Here is a 19824-nt window from a genome sequence, read left to right as displayed (position 1 = left end):
GGAGCCTATATTTTACTAGGAAAGGCATAGGTTAATTAACTAATTATAAGTATGTAACTTTTTAGGTTAAATCAGCTATGGGATCATGTACTAGGATATCTAACTTAGAATTAGAGATATCCTTCCTAAAGAAGTGATACCTTAGCTAAAATTGAAGGATGGATAGGAGTTAGCTGCGTGGAGATGAGGACAAGGTGCAGGGGATGGAGACGAGCGTTATTAAGTAGAGAAAAATGTATACAGACAGACCCATAGTACAAAAGAGCATATATATTTGACAAACTGAGAGTAGTCCACTGTATCTGGATTAGAGAGAGCAAGGGAAAATGATGGATGATGAAGTTAGAGGGTCTGGCAGCGGCCAGATTGTTAAAAAATCAGTGAGATTGATGGGAAAGACACTATTTTTTTTGAGATTGTCACATATATAGAAAGTGTAGACCTTAAAAAGACTAGCTGTGCTCTGTATATCCCCTAGGGCAAGAAAAGTGTTCAAAATCTATTTTTTTATGGACTTGCTTCATTATACAGATAGTTGCTTAGTTTCTCATATTTCCCTAAACAAAGCATGTAGACTGTTTTCAGAATTTTGATATTGTAAGCAATGCTCCAATATACATATTTCTTGCAGAAATAGGTTGAATATTTTTGTAGAATAATTCCTAGAAGTCGAAGTGCTAGGTTAAGGTGTATGTACATTTCACATTTTATTAGAAATAGGTTCTCCGGAGTTCCCGTTGTGGCGCAGTGGTTAACAAATCCGACTAGGAACCATGAGGTTGCGGGTTCGATCCCTGGCCTTGCTCAGTGGGTTAAGGATCCGGTGTTGCCATGAGCTGTGGTGTAGGTTGCAGACGCGGCTCGGATCCCGAGTTGCTGTGGCTCTGGCATAGGCTGGCAGCTACAGCTCCGATTAGACCCCTAGCCTGGGAACCTCCATATGCCTCGGGAACGGCCCAAGAAATAGCAAAAAGACAAAACAAAACAAAACAAAACAAAACAAACAAACAAAAAAAAAGAAATAGGTTCTCCATAGAAGGGGATACTCAAATGATCAATATACATATGAAAAGTGGTTAATATTATTATTCTCCTGGGAAATGCAAATTAAAGCCTTAAGGAGATATCATCACACCTCCATGAGAATGCCTAAAATGAAAAAGACAATAACCAGTTTTAGAAAGGATAGGGTGAAATTGGAACTTATACATTACTTGTGGGAGTGTAAATTAATATATTGCTTTGGAAAATTGTTGGGAGATATCTGTTAAAGACATTCTATGACTCAGTAATTCCAAGACAGATGAGTATATATACCTACCAAATATATGTGCAAGAATGGTCACAATAGCTTTATTCCTAACAGGCCCAGACAGGAAATAATCTAAATGTTTATCAGTAGGAAATTGACAAAGAATTTGAACTACTGATATGCTGGCCTATGTCAACGAATCTCACAGACACAAAAGAATACTAAATGTGTGAGTTCCTTTACATGAATTTCAAGAGTAGGCAAAACTAACCTCTACAGATAGGTGTTATCATGCCTTAATATTGGTGGAGGTTACATGACATTTTCAAATTGTATAATTAACATTAGTGCACTTTACATACTTTAACATATATGTCATATCTCCATGAAAAATAAAGTTAATTAAAAAGATAATAAATTTTACTACATAGTATAAAATTGTCCTTCAAAACATGGTACAAATATACACTCCTATCTAAAAAAAGAGCACCAGCTTCTTCCTATCTTTGCCAACACTGGACATTATTAGTTTTATTTTCTAAACTTTTAAGCAAATAAGTACATTAATTATAATATTAAAATTATTACTGATATTGAACATTTTCTCCATTTATTAGGCACCTCCATTTTTTAGTATGCAAAATAAATGTATGTTTTTGTCCATTTATCTATTAGCTCATTTTTTTGCTATTCGTTGATTCAGAGGTTTTTTTAATGTATGTATTTGGGACATTAACTGCTGGTTTGTTATAGTCTACAAATATTTTTTACCATATTGTCATTTGTATTTTAGTATATAGTATTTGTATTTTAGAAAAACTGGTAGTGTTTTTCCCCTATGGAATTTTTTTTTTTTTTTAATGTACTCAAATGTCTTTTTCAGGATTGTTGTTTGATTTCTGGAGTTTGTTAAATGTAGGAAAGCTCCCATTCCAATATTATACAAATAAGCTTCCCTTTTCTCTGTGATCTTTCATCCATTTGGAATTTATTTTTGTGTATTATGGGTAGTAGAAATCTAACATCTATTTTTTCTCAAAGATCAGAAAATTTCCCTTTGATTTTAAATACCACTTTTATCTAATATTAACCTATCTTATATGCATGTGTCAATTTCTGGACTGTCTGTTCAACTTCCATGATTCATTTGTCTATCAATAATTGAGTACTCCCCCGTTTTAATTACCATAGATTTACTGTGTTTCAGTATCTGATAGGATCAGTTCTCGCCTTCCTGCCCCTCCTCCTCTCTGAATTCTGCTTCCCTTCTTCCTGCTCTGTCTCCTTTTCCTCTCCTCTTCTCTCCCTGCCTTGTTCTCCTTTCCCTTGTTCCCCTCCCTCCTCATTCCTTTCCTTTCTCCTTCCCCTTCTTCTTCCTTTTACTCTTCTCTACAGTATTAGGCTGTTCTTTGACACTTCTCCCAGATAAACTTTGGAATCAGTTTTTCAAGTTAAGTCTTCCTATCCAGAATATAGTATATTCCCTAGTTATTCAGTTTCATTTTAAGTCTTTCATAAAATTCTAGTTGGCTTTAGAGAGGTGTTGAATTTTTTTCTTTTGAACTTTACCCTGAGCTATTTTACTACTTAATGGGATCATTTTTTATTAAAAATGAATTTCACTTAAAAGTTAACTTTGCTTGTTTATAAGATCTCTTTTTTGATCTATTCCACAAATTTTCTTATTTGCCCTAAAATTTTCAGTTGATTTTTTGAAGATTCTAGGTAGTCCATCATGTTACCTGTATATAGAGATAAAAATTCCTTTACATTTTTTTTTTTTTTTTTTTGTCTTTTGTCCTTTTTAGGGCTGCTCCCACAGCATATGGAGGTTCCCAGGCAAGGGGTCGAATCAGAGCTGTAGCCGCTGGCCTACACCGCCAGAACTACAGCAACACCAGATCCAAGCCGCATCTTCGACCTACACCACAGCTCACGGCAATGCTGGATCCTTAACCCACTGAGCAAGGCCAAGGATCAAACCCACAACCTCATGGTTCCTAGTTGCTGCGCCACAACAGGAACTCTAAAATTCCTTTACTTAGTAATACTTGATGCGTTTTCTTCTTTTCTTCCTCCCTCTTTCTCTCTCTCTTTCTTTCTTGTCTTTTTAGGGCCCCTGGAAGTTCCCAGGCTAGGGGGTCAACTTGGAGCTCCACCTGCTGCCCTACACCACAGCCACAGCCATAGCAATGTGGCATCCAAGCCACATCTGTGACCTATACCAAAGCTAACAGCAAAGCCGATCCTTAACTGAGTGAGGCCAGGGATCGAACCTGCAACCTCATGGTTCCTACTCGGATTCATTTCAGCTGCACCACGACAGGAACTCTTGAGCGGAATCTTAAAGGATAATGTAGTAAACAGAGTTGCCTACTTAAGAGTGTTTTCTCCCCGCCTTTTTTGCTAACAGAATTCAGATTGAACCTGCAACCTCATGGATGCTAGTTGGGTTCGATACCGCCGAACCACAATGGGAACTCCTATTTATTACTTTTTTCCTATTTTATTGTATTTCCTAACACAGCCAGACAATATTAACTACCAAAGCCAAGAATGTTCCTATCTTATACAGTGGGAAAATAAAAAAAAAAAAAAGAATATTCCTATCTTAGGTTTTAATAGAATACTTTTGTACTTTGAGTTAAATGACATGATATTTTTTTCTAACAGATATTTTTAAGTTAATGATGCTTCCATTTATTCTTAACCTGCTATGAGTTTTCATCACAGTTGATTAAAAATGTCTATCTATACACGTTAATTCTGAAAATTCTTCTGGCGATTGAAATATAGTGATGTATAATATTATATAAGTTACAGGTGTACAAAGTACAATATAGTGATTCACGATTTTTGAAGGTTATACTCCTTTATATTATTGTATAAATATTGCTATATTCTCTGTGTTGTATAATATATCCTTGTAGCTTATTTTATACCTAATACTTTTTTTTGTTTGTTTGTGGCATATGGAGGTTCCCAGGCCAGGGGGTCTAATTAGAGCTAGCTGCTGGCCTAAGCCAGTCATAGCAACGCGGGATCCAAGCCATGTCTGCAACCTACATCACGGCTCACAGCAATGCCAGATCCTTAACCCAATGAGCGAGGCCAGGGATCGAACCGTAACCTCATGGTTCCTAGTTGGATTCGTTAACCACTGAGCCACGATGGGAACTCCTATACCTAATACTTTATACCTCTTATTCTTCTACCACTATATTGCCCCTCCCTCTTCCCCCTTCCCTCTTCCCACTGGTAACCACTAGTTTGTTCTCTGTATCTGTGAGTCTGCTTCTTTTTTGTTATATTCACTAGTCTGTTGTATTTCTTATATTCCACATTTAAGTGATGTCATACAATATTTCTTTCTCTGTCTGAAATTATTTCACTGAACATAATGCCCTCCAAGTCCATCCACGTTGTCACAAATCACAAAATCTCATTCTTTTTATGGCTGAGAACCTTCATACTGTTTCCTACAGTGGCTGCACCAATGCACAATGCCACCAACACTGTATGAGGATTCCCTTTTCTCCACATCCTTGCCAACATTTGTTATTTGTGTTATTTTTGATGACAGCCATTTTGACAGGTGTGAGGTGACATTTCATTGTGGTTTTGATTTGCATTTCCCTGATGATTAGTTGATTTAACCTCCTTTCATGGGCCTGTTGGCCATCTGCATTCCCTCCCTTTTTGGAAAAATGTCTATTCATTTCCTCTGTTTTTTAAACGTGTTGTTTGGGCTTTTTTTTTATGTTGTGTTGTATGAGCTGTTCATATCTGTGGATATTAATTCCTTAATTGTCATACCATTTACAATCATTTTCTCCCATTCAATGGATTGTCTTTTCATTTTGTCAATGGTTTCCTTTGCTGTACAAAAGCTTTTAAGTTTAATTAAGTCCCATTTGTTTATTTTTGCTTTTCTTTCCTTTTCATTTTTGGCAGCACCTGAGGCATATGGATTTCCCAGGCCAGGGATCAGATCCAAGCTGCAGTCTCAACCTAAGCTGAAGCTGTGGTAACACCAGATCCTTAACCCACTGTGCTGGGCCAGGGATCAAACCCATGTCCAGCACTCCCAAGACATTGCTGATCCTGTTGCCCCACTGTGGGAACTCCCAAAAAATTATTTTTAGACAAAAGAAAAACTGTAAGTACTTGTCAATCTTCCTTGTATTTTTAAGAGTTTTTAATTTCTTTTTATGGCTGCATGTATGACATATAGAAGTTCCCAGGCTAGGGGTCAAATGGGAGCTGCATCTGCTGGCCTACACCACAGCCACAGCGTCACTAGATCCAAGCTGCATCTGTGACCTACACCACAGCTCACAGCAACGCTGGATACTTAACACACTGAGTGAGGCCAGGGATCGAACCCACATCCTCATGATTACTAGTGGGGTTCCTTACCACAGAGCCAAAATGGGAACTCCTGTTCTCATTGTTTAAAACTCTATGCTAGTAATATTTTGAAAGTATCTTAATATTTTAACATTTAGAATAAAACTTTATAGTTTATAGTTTTAGAATGCTGAGTAGAAAATTTAAAGATATATAACTTACTTTGTTTCCACTTACAACTTTTTTAATAGAAGCTGATAGTTATTTTTAAAGTACTAATTAAAGCCTTCTGTGGAACTTGTTAGTTTATTATATTCTGTTTGATTCTCACTGAGGCAGACATTTTTCCAAATGAAAAGCATGGTGGTAGATTGATACACAGAACAGAGCATTACTGCTCCAATGGAAATCCCACAGGTAACTGCACAATTTCTAAATATGTAGGATTTTAAAAAATAGATATTTAATAAATTATTTACCTAATATATTAAGTTCTATTTTAAAAACTGCTACTTACAGATCACTTTAAATTTTCAAATTTGTCTTTCCTTTGAAAACTTAACGTATGTTTTCACTATAAGATTATCGGTGACTTTGAAAAAAATCAAAATTCAAAGAAAAGGAAAAAAAAATCCTATAAGACAGAGAAAACATTGTTTTTTTTTGATACAGGCAGAGAGAGTGGCTTCAGTGCTGTGCTTAGTTAGCATGGAGGTAGAAAGAGGAGATAGTAGTGAAAGGAGCTAATTTGCTTGTTGAGACTTGGGTTTCTTTGCTTACAAAAAAAAAAAAAAGCCAATTAAAAATTCAGTTCTAGTAAAAAAAAAAAAAAAAGAGAGAGAGAAAGAAAATTTAGTTCCTCAGTCAGGCTGTCACCAGTAAAATCCATGAACAATTCCCAGGAGTTAAAAATAGAATCTGGATAATAAAATAAAGTCTAACCTTTTTTTTTCTCCTTTTCCTCTGTGCTTCTTTTAGTTTCACTTGCTCGCAGGATCATAGGATGCCAGGTACAGAGGCCTCGCCACCGGCACTTCAGACCAGAGTACGCAGGGTGAAACAACCCAGCAGACACCTCAGCTCTGTGAGAAGCTCCGAACACACTGCAATTCAAGATGGCAGCGGTGGCGGGTCGTGTGCAGAGGCGCTGTGCTCGGCACTTTGATCTGGCGGGAGCACCTGGAGCAACCTGGCCACACCTGCTCCGCCAGGAGTGAACTCTGGGCCCCTCCCTGCAGACAAGATGCTTATAATTCAACCCCTGGGAGGGCCTTTCTGGGGGATCTTGTACCTTGGAGCGCTAGCTTGTGGTACCTCTCCATTCTTTGATTAAAGAATAAAACTTTCCTTTTCTTTATTCCTGGCCGAGCCCTTGGCACTCGGAAGTTCCCAGGCCAGGGACTGAATCTGCGACACAGCAGTGACAACATTGGATCCTTAATCTGTTGCGCGAAACGGGGACTCCTAAAGCTTTACTTTGTTTCTGTGTCAAACTTGGTCTCATTCTACTGGCTCAAACAACAGGGGGCTTGGCCACATTTAAACTGCTTAGTAGCCATATGTGGCCAGGGATTATAGCATCAGACAATACGGTGTATACATTTCCGCCATCACTGGTCTAAACAGTACTTGGAACTTAGTGGTTGCTCAATAAATATTAGCTGAGTGAAGAGGTTGAATAAACAAAGAATACAGAGAACTCTACCCAATATTCTGTGATAATCTGTGGGAAAAGAATCTGTAAGGAAATGGATGTGTGTACGTGTGTAACTGAATCATTTCGTTGTACAGCAGCAATTATCACAACATTGTAAATCAGCTGTTCTTCAATAAAACTTTAAAAAAATGGAAAAAAATATGCATGTAATGTTAGAAGTTCCTTTGTGATGCAGCAAGCTAAGGACCTAGCTGGGAAAAAAAATTTACCTTGCCTACTTCACAGAGTTTTTTTGAGAATCAAAAGCTCTTTTCAAATGGTGAGTAATCTAGGCATGTTGAAGAACTCTTATTTTAATGATGGCTTCCAAACAACAAACACTTCAGTAGACTTTTGTTCTATGAATACACAGTGAACTTTACGTATTTTAGGAATGGTGTTTCCTCGTAGTCATTGTTTCTGTAGTTAAACAAAACTTCCCTTTTGATTACAGGAAAATGGTAAACTTGACATAACTGTATGGCCTTGTTTGTTTTTCTTCCTTTTTCCCTCTCAACCTTTGGATTCTCTGTTCAAAACCCCTTCGGGATCACTCCTAGGAACATTTTTTATAGTAAGTCTGTATTAGGGAAACAATGTGGGGAGTGTGTGTGTGTGTGTGTGTGTGTGTGTGGTTGTGAGCAGAGCTGGAAGTCAAGGGACTTATAATCCACTTGCAGTGGTTTCCCAAGCAACCTAAGTGAATGACAAAAAGCTGCTTTCAATAACAGGAGTAAAATTGACTTGAATTCTTTGTAATTTGACTTTGCTTATTAAGTTTTTAAAACTTCACTGCTAATTGAAGTATTTATTACTCTCGGAACTAACAGTTACATTGTTTGAATCAGTGCCTTACACTTAAATCCGTCTCCTCAATTTACCAAAGATGTCTATGTCGTTTCACTTTGGTTTTAGAACAATCTTGAAGGGCTGATAGGGCAGACATAATTCTTACAACTTTGTGGAAAAACCAGTTTAGAGCATTTTGTGTGAGTGGTTTGCTTCAGATTGTACAGTTTACGAAAAGCAAAATAGGGCTAAAACCCAGGACTTCTAATACTTCCTCCTTTACATTCTGCTGCCTAATTTACTGTGAAGGGGAATTAATCAATGGAGAGGTAGGCAGATATGGACACTGACATGAACCTATTTCAGTTTCCTCTATTACCCTTTGAACTGGGTGGTGTTTTGTTTTGTTTCTTCTTTTTACCTCTGCACCTGCGACACATGGAAGTTCCCCAAATAGGGGTTGAATCAAAGCTGCTGCCTATGCCTCAACCACAGCAACACCAGATCTGAGCCACATCTGTGACCTATGCTGCAGCTTGCTGCAATGCTGGATCCTTAATTCACTGAGCACTGCCAGGCATCCAATCCATATTCTCACGGACAATATGCAAGGTTCTTAATCCACTGAGGCACAAGGAAAACTCCCTGGGTGGTGTTTTTGCCTTTTTTTAATCTTTGTTTAATTTAGATGCAATGAAGAATGGTAGGAAAGGATGGACTCTGAAGTGCAAATTAGCAAATCAGGAACATTAGCTACCTTACCGGCGTACTATGACAACTAATTATATCTTCAAACTTGGCAAGTTTTTATAAATACAGTAGTCATCCCCCCACTTTTAGAAGTAAAAAGTGTGTGGCGGATCTCAGATAAAGTTTAGGCAGTCCACATACTCTCTTCAAAGATCTACTTACTAAGCATTTACTCTGTGCCCCCAAATGTGCCGTGCAAGGTTCTTCAGAATGCAGGGCTTATGCTCCTGTCCTCTGAGGCTCTGAGTACAGTCTGTCAATTAGTGAATAAATACTGCTTATCGAGAAGGTAAGTCCAGCAGTAAGTCAAGAATGATGTGAAAAATAATAAGATGTGGCCTTTCCCTTTAAGATAGCTACTTTCTAGAGAAGGAAACAAGGTGTTTACCATTATTATTTCCATTTTATAGATGAAAGTATTAAATAAACTATCAAAGTTCACAAAAGGTAATTTATGGAAGAATGTGGATTCTGATCCAGGTACATTTGACTCTAAAACCCTTCTGATGCTTGAGAGGAAATCTAATATAACGCCCTGATCACCACCAACCTACCTACCCCTCTACAAACTCACCATGACAAACAACACTTATTTGGTACACCTTGTACAGATACAGCTCTTAACACTTTACATGCTTTCCCTCTTTTCATTCTCATAGCAAACCTGTGAAAGAGGTACTTTAATTGGCCCCTTTCTACCAACGTGGCACCAAAACTAGCTCAGAAATGGCAGGGAGAGGATTCAAACCCAAGTCTACCTCCAAACCTAACTCTTCACCACTTGCTAGAGTCTTAGTCTGCCTTAGTCTTCTCACCATCATCCACATATGAAGAAACAGCTCTCTCAAATTCAAGTGCACTGGCACTCTGATTAATAACTTCTCTCATTCATATTTCAGAGTATTATTTTTTCAGATAACCAATAAAAGCTATTTGTAGCTACTTTGTAGGTGATAGTATTCAACACAAAGACAGTATTTTTTGAGAAAATATCCATGATGAAAATCTAGATTGCCAGGGAGGCAATGTTTATTTACTACACATTGTTTGATTATTTGTAAATGTTTTTCTTTATTCTATGAAAATGTAAATTTTTGATCATAATTTATAGCTATAGGACAGATTCTACTGTAAAACTTCATTGATTTTTTTTTTTCTGTTAAAAATCAATTGGTAATAGTTTCAACCATAATGAAAAAGAGAGTAGGCTGAATTTGGCCTGATGGTATACTAATAATTCCATTCATATGTTGAAGAATCAGTAATGATGGACCATATTCCAGCAGATCAAACCCAAAAATCTTTACCCAGAGCCCTCTGAATTGGTCCAAACATATTCATTACTTTTCTTTGTCTTGAGCCCTGATAATCCTTCTCAAATTTCCTCAAAACAATACTGAGACTGGTTTCCTTGCTTATAAAAATGTCAATGAAAAATTTGGTTCCTTGGTCACAATACACAATTCAAGTGCTCAGTAGCCACAAGTAACTAGTGCATACTGCATTGGGCAATGCAGATACAGGACATTTCCATCATTGCATAAAGTTTTATTGTACACTCCTACTCTAAAGCAGAATTTCTTAACCCTCACAGTCACAAATAGTCTTTCTACAGAAAAGTTCTTTTTTTTTTTTTTTTAATGCTGCACTAGTGGCATATGGAAGTTCCCAGGCTACAGCTGCTGGCCTATACCATAGCCACAGCAATGCGGGATTTGAGCTGCATCTGTGACCTATACCACAGCTCATGGCAATACCAGATCCCTGATCCAGTGAACATGGCCATGGATCAAACCTACATCCTCATGGATACTAGTTGGATTCGTTTCTGCTGTGCCACAGTGGGAACTCCTAGAAAAGTTTTTTAATAACATAGATTTTGTAACATCACCTTTACTAACCTGAAATGAAATAGTTAGGTGATATAACAAAATTGCATACATAATTTTGAAGATATATATTAATATCATACTATAGTATGAAGAAGAAAAAGTGAAAAACAAATTTTGATAAAATGATATTCATTTCAGTAAGAAACATAGGGGCACATCTCCGTTAGAATACATGTTGAGTATTGCACCTTTATGCAGAATCTCCACAAATGCAACACCTGAAAATATAAACTCATACAGCTTTGTTGTATTGTCAACTCCCAGTCGTTTTGCCATCAGTAACATAATCATATGAAATAAGCAACAATCAAAACATCAGACCAGTAAAGGATACTTTTCCCTCTTTACATATGGCCATGTATTCCTGGAAATCTCTGTATATAATAAAATCAATAAAAAATACTGGTTTAAATGTTAAATCGAGTCATGTTCTAGGCTCTAATAATTATGAACAAGTTTTTCGCTCACCTCCGTGTCTAGCAGGGTATATTAAGTTAAAAAGATACAGAGTTATTCTTTGATCAGTAGTCCTCTAGGTTATAGAGAAACTGTCATTTCTGGATTGGCTTAAAATGTTGTCAGTGTGTCCCTTTTTCCATCTTCCTGATGACACAGTGTGACTCATTTATTTCCAAAATCCTCCTATGGTTGTTTCACCCCCATGGAGACCTCCTGCTCTAGAGTTTTCTGGGCTCTGATTATAGGGCTGTTTAGGCAATGGCCGTTTGGTTCAAATGAAAGATCTGGCTGTAACAGTTCTGGAATAGTTCTACCATGAAGCTGGTAGATATACCACAGTGAGAAAAGGCTAGCTTTATATTGGTAGTTATTTTGCTTTTTAGGATTTCATCAAGCCCTAGCCTTTTATTTTCTTAGATGCTTTAACACCACTTTCTTAGGAATCTAGGATTCCTTGAAAATATACTAAAATATAGATTATTAGTAACTGTCATGGTAAGCAACTGAGTCTATGTTTAGAGACTGATGTGGATAATCTTGTAAATGACTTGTACATTTGGTATTTGAAAATAGCCAACTGGATGTTTAAGGTCAAGAAATTTATACTTAAAATTTTATGTGAGTTTTTTTTTCCTTTGTAAAAAAAATAGAAGTTTGGTCTTTATTCATTTGTTCATTTACTCACTCATCCAAGAATTTTTTTTTTTTTTTTGTCTTTTAGGGCTGCACTGGCGGCATAGGGAGCTTCCCAGGCTAGGGGTCGAATCAGAGCTGTAGCCACTGGCCTATGCCAGAGCCACAGCAATGCAGGATCAGAGCTGTGTCTGTGACCTACACCACAGCTCATGGGCAACTCCAGATCCTTAACCCACTGAGAGAGTCCAGGGCTCGAACCCTCACCTTCATGGATGCTAGTCGGGTTCGTTAACCAGTGAGCCACGACAGGAACTCCTGAATATTTAAGTCTTTATTAGAGGACCAGGCACAGTGCTAGATACTGAGCCTCAAATATAAATAATGGATTCTACTCTTAAGGAATTTATAGTCCAGTGGGTAACAATTAACTATGAAACAGTTAAGTAAGTATATCAGCAGAAAAGTGCATGGGGCACATGGGAACAAAGAATCATCTAATAAGAGGATATATTTACCTGGAAGCATACCATAGGGCCTAACATTTCAGGCCATTTCTCTCTTCTCCATAAAAAACATCCAGCTTGAATCTCATGTTGTCTGATTTTACCATCTATTATTTCCCCTAATGTGATTATTTAGACATTTTCTGGGTTGTTATCCTTCATCCCTTGAACATTAAACTATTGGGTCACTCTTTTCATATCCAATGTCTCCTTTGTCACAATTCTTGGGAATTTCAACATTCATTTAGATGATTGTACCTGTGCTCTGGCATCATAAGTTGCTTGACCTCTTCTCTCCTTTATTCTTCGTTGGCCACCCATGTCCTATTCTTTTTTTGCTTTATAGGGCCAAGTCTGAAACATATGGAAGTTCCCAGTCTAGGGGTCAAATCAGAGAGGCAGCTGCTGGCCTACACCCCAGCCACAGCAACGCCAGATCTGACCCATGTCTTCGACCCATACCACAGCTCATGGCAATGCCGGATCCCTAACCCACTGAACAAGGCCAGAGATAGAACCCACATCTTCATGGATACAAGTAAGATTCGTTACCCCTGAGCCACAATGGGAACTCCCCATGTCCTATTCTTAATCTTGTCTAGTCTTGTCACACCCCTTACTATAAATTCTCTATGATTTCAACTTCACATAGCCTATTTTGCAACCACTGCCTTTGATTTTCTCCTCCTCTCAGAATAGTTTGGTCTGACATGGCCACTGATCCTATCCTTATTATCTCTTACCTTCCTGTCTTTCTGTGCTTAAATTCCATTTCTATTCATTATAATAACTTTTTTCACATAGATACTAAAATTCCTAAGTCTACCTAATGTATATGTGCCCTAGATTCCAGTTTTTTCTTGTCTGTTCAAGGACATTGCCCCAGAAATTTCCCTGTTTCTACCAAATCATCATGTCCCCCTCTCTACCAGATCATTCTTATCAGCATATACTATGACATAAATTCTCCAACTAAAAAAAACTTTTTGGATCCCAGTTTCTCACAGTCACCCCCACTATCATCTCATTGCTTCCTTCCCTCTACAGAAAAACTTGTTGAAGGTATTTTCTATGCTTTATATTTCTAATTCACCCTCTCATTCTTTTTTGCATCTCTACTAGGCAAGTATCTCTTCCCAGCACTTTGCAGAAACTACTCTTTATGAAGTCAACCGATGGCTTCTACATAGCTAATTTAAATGAAATGAGGTCAATTCTCAATCCTTCTTTAACTTGAGCCATCGCAGCATTTAATACAGATGATCACCTATTTGTTCTTAAAACACTTTGCTTCCATAACACCCACTGTGTCTGCTTTTAAAAAGTTTAATTTTTAATTCCTTCTCATCTCTCTGATTTCTAAATGTTGGAATGTCCCAGAGTTCAGTCTTTGAAATGCTTTATTTCCCTTTTTCTATCCTTGATGGTCTTATTGAATATCATGGCTTTAAATACTGTATGTGTGGTAATGACTCTCAAATGTATATCTGCAGACCTGACTTCTCAACTCCAGAAACTTATAACTAGCAGCTTATGTGATATGTCATGGGAATTGCTATAGTCATCTCAAAGTTAACATGTCAAAAACCAATCCTGATAATGGTCACTAAACCAGATCCTCATGCTGACTTTTCCATTAATGGTAATTCTCCCCTTCCTGGGGCTCAGGACAAAGATTTTGGTACTATCTTGGACTCTTCATTGACTCCCTTCAACCCAATCTGTCAACAAATTATGTTGGATCCATTCTCACAACATATCCAGAATTCCACTTCTCATCACCTACATCACCACTGTAGTTCAAACCTCCATCCTCTCACTTGGATTATTACAGTAGCTTCTTAACACCCTCTTATCTCTGACTTTTTTCACTGCTGTCTAGCATCTGAATAGCTACCCAAGATATGATGCTAAAATGTAAACCAGACCACCTTACACCTCTGTTTAACTCTTCCATGGCTTGCAATCTGAAGGTCCACCTGATCTGACCAACCTTCCAATTCCCAAGTCCTTTCTGCCTTCATCTTCATACTCTCCTGATTCCCTCCATTGTAGATTCTTTCCTCCAGCATGACTAAAATTTCACCTCAGTAACACTCTCCTTAGCCATCCTATCTAAAATTTCAATCCCCTCCCAATATTTCATATATCTCCCTCCTCCTTTATTTAGTCTCTTTAATACTAAACACTATTGAGAACATTTTTACTTACTTACATTGTTCATTTCTGCTTCATCTGCCAGAACATAAGCTCCATGAAGTCAGGGATATTTGCCTATTTTATTTCACCACTTGTGCTTGAACAGAGAGCCTGGAACACAGTAGATTATCAGTAAATACTAAAGATAGTATTTACTTCTAGGTCAGTATAGAACTAATCACTGTGTTCTCCTAATATATGCGTCCTATACAGAACTGCCAAAGGTGGAAGGAACCCTTAAAATAGTATGTTCTAATCTCTCTGATTTTGAGGACACTGGAGAGCAGAGAGGTGAAGAGATCTCCACAACCCTACAGATAGCAGTAGAGCCTTGTCAAATCTCTTTAATTACGTCTTAGAGTAACATTTATTTTCAACATTCATGTTGTCAAGGCTTACTTATAATTTGATGTAAAACTCTAGCTCTTGATACCATAATCTTAATTTACTAATAGTTTTCTCAAATGCTTATTAGCTGCAAGTGAACTCCCTTGAAGTCAGGAAAAAATAAACATCCATGACACATCTCACTTACATGATGCTAAACACATTTCTAGTTCTACCATTTAACTTTTAAGACCACAAAATTTTAATATCTTAGTGACTATTTTGGTGTGATATTTTGAATACACCTGTAACATAAGGTTAACATAAAAAATATTCACAAGCACCACCTCTTAGGACAAATCAAGATTTTCCTACTGTTCTTCTTGGTAAGAGAGTTATTGTTTATAATCTTAATGTAAGTAGGTTTTGTCTCAGGAAAGACTAATTTTCTCACAAATAGGTCTGTAAATTAGTGTACCCACTGTCTCAGAAATAATGGGTTCCCCTCACCAGGGGATTGAAAAAGAGATTAGATAAGTTCTTCCTTAAAATGTGGAAAAGAAGATTTGTACTTCAAACAAAGGCTGGTCTGTATGACTTCTCAAGTCCTCTCAATTGTATGATTCTGTTCCAAGCATTATATATTCTCTATTTTATGAAACATATGATGGGAAGCGGATATAATTGCACATACAATTTTTAAAAGACTAAGATTTTATGAAAGCTAGCTTCTAAATGTAAGAGAATAACAATAAATATTTCTAGGTATATTATTAGACTATATATACATGTATACATTATATACAAGTTTCTTATCAGATATATTTTTTGCAAATGTTATTTCCCTTTCTGTAGATTGTTTTTTCACTTTGTTAATGGTGTTCTTTGAAGCACAAATTTTTTTGAAAATTTCCATAATGTCTAATATATCTACCTTTTCCTTTTGTTTATGCTTTTGGTATCACATCTAAGAAAACATTCCCTAAACCAAGGCTATGGAGATTTACCCTTGTGGTTTCTTTTAAGAGTTTTGAAATTTTTGCACCTGAATTTAGTTCTGTGATCCATTTTGAGATAAATTTTACCTGTGATGTGAGGTTGAGGTCTAGCTTCCTTCTTTGACATGTGGATATCCAGTTTTCCTAGCATCATTTGTTGAAAATACTATTCCTTCCCTATTGAATGATCATGGTACCCTTGTTGAAAATCATTTGACCAAATGTGAGTGTTACTTTCTGGGCCCTCTAGCCTGTTAAGTTGGTCTATGTCGCTATCGTTATGGTGGTAACACAGTCTTAACTACAATAGATTTGTAGTGGGTTTTTAAGTGGGAATGTAAGAATCCTTCAATTTTGTTCTTCCTTTTCAAGATAATTTTGGCTATTCTTGGTCTCTTGTATTTCCATATTAATTTCAGGACCAGCTTGCCAGTTTCTGCTTAAAGGCAGCTGGGGTTTTGATGTAAATTGCACTGAATCTATAGTGCAATATAAAAATCTGTCATTTTTAGTGCTATTGCCATTTTAACAATGTTAAATCTTCCAGTCCAAGAACCCGGGATGTTTTTCCATTTATTTAAGAATTCTTTAATTTCTTTCAACTGTGTTTTATAGTTTGTGTACAAATCTTCAAACATTTTATTGCTTATTTCTAAATATTTTATTCTTTGATACTATTTTAAATGGGATGGCTGTCTGGATTTTATTTTCAGATTGTTCATTGTTAGTACACAGAGATATAGCTAATTTTTGTATATTGATCTTGTATCCTGCAACTTTTCTGAACTTGTTTAATAGGTTTTTTTTTTTAGTGAATTCCTTAAAATTTTCTATATCCAAATCATGTCATTTGTAAATAGATTTTCTCTTTTTCCAATTGTATACATTTGATTCCTTTTCATTGCCTAATTGCTGTGGCTAAAACCTCCAGTACAATGTTGAATAGTAGTGGGGAGGGCAGACATCCTGGCCCTGATCTTGGGGATATTCAATATTTCATCATAAAATATAACGTTAACTGTGGGTTTTTCAATAGATATCTTTTATCAGGATGAAGAATTTCCCTTCTATTTGTAATGTTATTATTTTTTTCATTTAAAAAAATGATTGTTGAATACTTTCAAATACTTCATCTGCATCTACTGAGATGATCATGTGGCTTTGTCTGCTGTTTTATTAATATGGCAGATTATATTAATTTTTGGATAGTAAGTCAACCTTGAATTCCTAGGAGAAATCCCACTTGGTCATGGTATAGAGTCCTTTTTAAGTGTTGTTGAATTTGTATTTGTATTTGAATCAGTATTTTATTAAGAATTTTTCATGTAAACTTATGAGTGATATTGCTCCATGGTTTTCTTTTCCTGTGATATTTTTGTCTAATATTGTTATTAGGGTAAAATTTGGCCCAAAATGAGCTGAGAAGTATTTCCTCTATGTCCACTTTTGGAAAAAAAACTGCAAATGATTGGTATTAATTCTTTAAATGTTTGGTACAATTCATTATTGAAGCTGCGTAGACCTAAATATTTCTTTGGGAAAGTTTTATTTTTTATTTTTGTAACATTTTATTTTTATTTTATTTTATTTGCTTTTTAGGGCTGCACTTGTAGCATGTGGAAGTTCCCAGGCTAGGGGTCAAGTCGGAGCTACAGCTGCCAACCTATGCCATAGACACAGCAACTCCAGATCCAAGCCACATCTGTGACCTACACTATAGCTCACAATGCCAGATCCCCAACTCACTGAGCGAGGCCAGGGATTGAACCCCATCCTTATGGTTACTAGTCAGATTTGTTTCCACTGTGCCACAACAGGAACTCCTGGGGAAGTTTTAAAATCATTAATTCAATCTCATTATTTTTTATGGGTATATTCAGATTTTCTATTTGCTTTTGAGTTAATTTTTGTTAGTGTGTTTCTAGAAATTTGTCTATTCCTTCTGAATTATCTAAGATGTTGGTGTAGAGTAGTTCATAGTATCCTCTTATATGTTATGAATTTACCCTTTTAAAAGTATAAAATATCTTTGTCTCTAGTAACAATTTTTGTCTGAAAGCCTATTTCATCTGATACTGGTATAGCCATTCCAGTTCTCTTTTGGTTAATTTTTGCATGGTATATCTTTCTCCATCCTTTTTTTTTTTTTTTTTACAACCTATTTGTGTCTTTGAATCTAAAGTGGTTGCTTGCAGACAGTTAGATCATTAAAAAATATATATCCTGCCAATGTCTGCCTTATGATTAGAGTGCTTCATCCATTTATATATAATGTAGTTGCTGATAAGCTATGATTTTTGTCTGATGTTTTGCTATTTGTTTAATATATATTTGTCTTTTGTTTCTTTTTGCATCTACTATTGTGTTTTTTGTTAAATATATTCTTGTGCATATTTTAATATTTAATAATTTCAAAATTATCTTCTTAGTGATTGACCAGGTGATTACAATTAATGACTTAATTTAAAATCACTGGATGTTTATTAGCATTATTGTTTACTTTTGGAACATACAAAATAAGGATATGCTTCAATAAAAAGGTTCTATCCTCATATAAGATTGAGATTTGTTTTATATTCTAATTTGTTTTATATTCTAATTTGTTTTATATTACAACACTTTAAATATTAAAGACAAATGATGTAGCAAAGAAAGCTGTTAAATTTGCTCAAACCCCAAATTAAGACATTAGCCACCATTTGTTGAGTAAATACTATGTATTAGGCACTATGTTAAGTACTTAATATCTCCCCCAAACTATTCAAAGTCAGGTCTAATACTATTTTCTATTATAGTACTGAAATAATAACTCATAACCAGCCACAGTTATAAAGACTATTTAAGTCTTCTCTACATTTCACATCAGTTTGCCATCGCACCTAGGCTTTTAAATATATATTCAACTCTCTTTATGAAAGCTTCAGCCATAATGTAGATTTTTTGTTCCTTAGATTAGCTGATCATTAATAATCCTATTACAAATATACTACTCACATAATTCCCTAACACTTCGTAACGTTTCTTGTTTTAGTGTTGTTGATCCTTTGATCCTGAATTCTTATTCCTATGGCCCAATGGAAGGAAGGCTTGCTCTTGTAAATGAGAGAAATCCCTTAGCCCACCTTTTGGAAGAAGATGAAGATATGCATATGGTTGAATCCAAGGTAAAGAAACTTGAGAAGCAGTGAGTTTTGAGTTCTTTGTTGCTAGCTTTTAAACATACTCTATCAACTGTCCAGTACAATGTTATGAACATATTAGAAAAAGAAATGTCCACAAACAGACTAACCACAGAAATATTGGATATGATTCTTTCATCTTTCTTTTTCTTAAATAAGTAAAGCCCTTTAATGTAGCTTTAACGTAAGAAATGATATAAAATGATTTGTTTTGAAGATGAATTTATGAACTTATTTAAATCACAACTTTCTAGATTAGATTCTATGAGGTTAGAGCTTCACCTACTAAGTTAAAAATCAGAATCTTAAACAGAGATACTCTAATTTTCTTGGTTCACAAGTCCTTTTGTGTCTGGGTAACTCTTTTACGGCACTCCAAAAGAAATATATAACACTTTTGTTTATTACACAGTTAAGTCCAAGTGACATAATATCTATCTTTTTTTCTAATAGCCTAGTACCTTTGAACATTGCAGAATTTCTCAACTTTTAGAATCAGATCACACACAGGCATTATCATTTTGTGTTTCACATTAATTTTTGGATGGTACTTGCACTTTCACAGCAACCAATGGGAAAATAGTCTTTTAGGACGTCATCAAAAGGAATGCAGTGATCTAATGTTGAAACTGTGAAACTGCCTTCTTTGTAGAATTATGCTCATGTGCCACATGTCAAAAAGCCAAAAGACTAATGTTTACCTATAGTCACATATTCCATGTTATTTTCTGGCATTTTTATTCTTTGAGATATCTAGTTTTATCGAGGAATTACCCACAAAGACATAATAATTA

The 19824-nt window shown here is 36.0% G+C and overlaps 2 long non-coding RNA genes across 3 annotated transcripts in view; one reads left to right on the top strand and one right to left on the bottom strand.

Moving 5' to 3' along the window:
* LOC106509878 (uncharacterized) overlaps nucleotides 1-6717 on the top strand; it is a 131986-nt gene extending 125269 nt beyond the window's left edge. The window contains exon 3 of the long non-coding RNA XR_001307839.3: nucleotides 6581-6717. This is a non-coding gene — a long non-coding RNA (uncharacterized LOC106509878). The remainder of the gene's footprint in view (nucleotides 1-6580) is intronic.
* The window catches only part of LOC146402867 (uncharacterized), a 156906-nt gene extending 150187 nt beyond the window's left edge, over nucleotides 1-6719 (bottom strand). For both annotated transcript variants that reach the window (XR_014808008.1, XR_014808009.1), the window contains exon 1: nucleotides 6545-6719. This is a non-coding gene — a long non-coding RNA (uncharacterized LOC146402867). The remainder of the gene's footprint in view (nucleotides 1-6544) is intronic.
* Between the last annotated feature and the right edge of the window lie 13105 nt (nucleotides 6720-19824).

Source organism: Sus scrofa, chromosome 6, assembly GCF_054392235.1.
Source record: "Sus scrofa isolate SSC_HxYL_T2T_F1_AM1 chromosome 6, Sscrofa_HxYL_maternal_Yorkshire_Landrace_v2.0, whole genome shotgun sequence".
Classification (NCBI taxonomy): Eukaryota; Metazoa; Chordata; class Mammalia; order Artiodactyla; family Suidae; genus Sus; species Sus scrofa.
The sequence above is the reverse complement of the archived record's forward strand: the minus strand, read 5'-3'. Positions and strand labels throughout refer to the sequence as shown.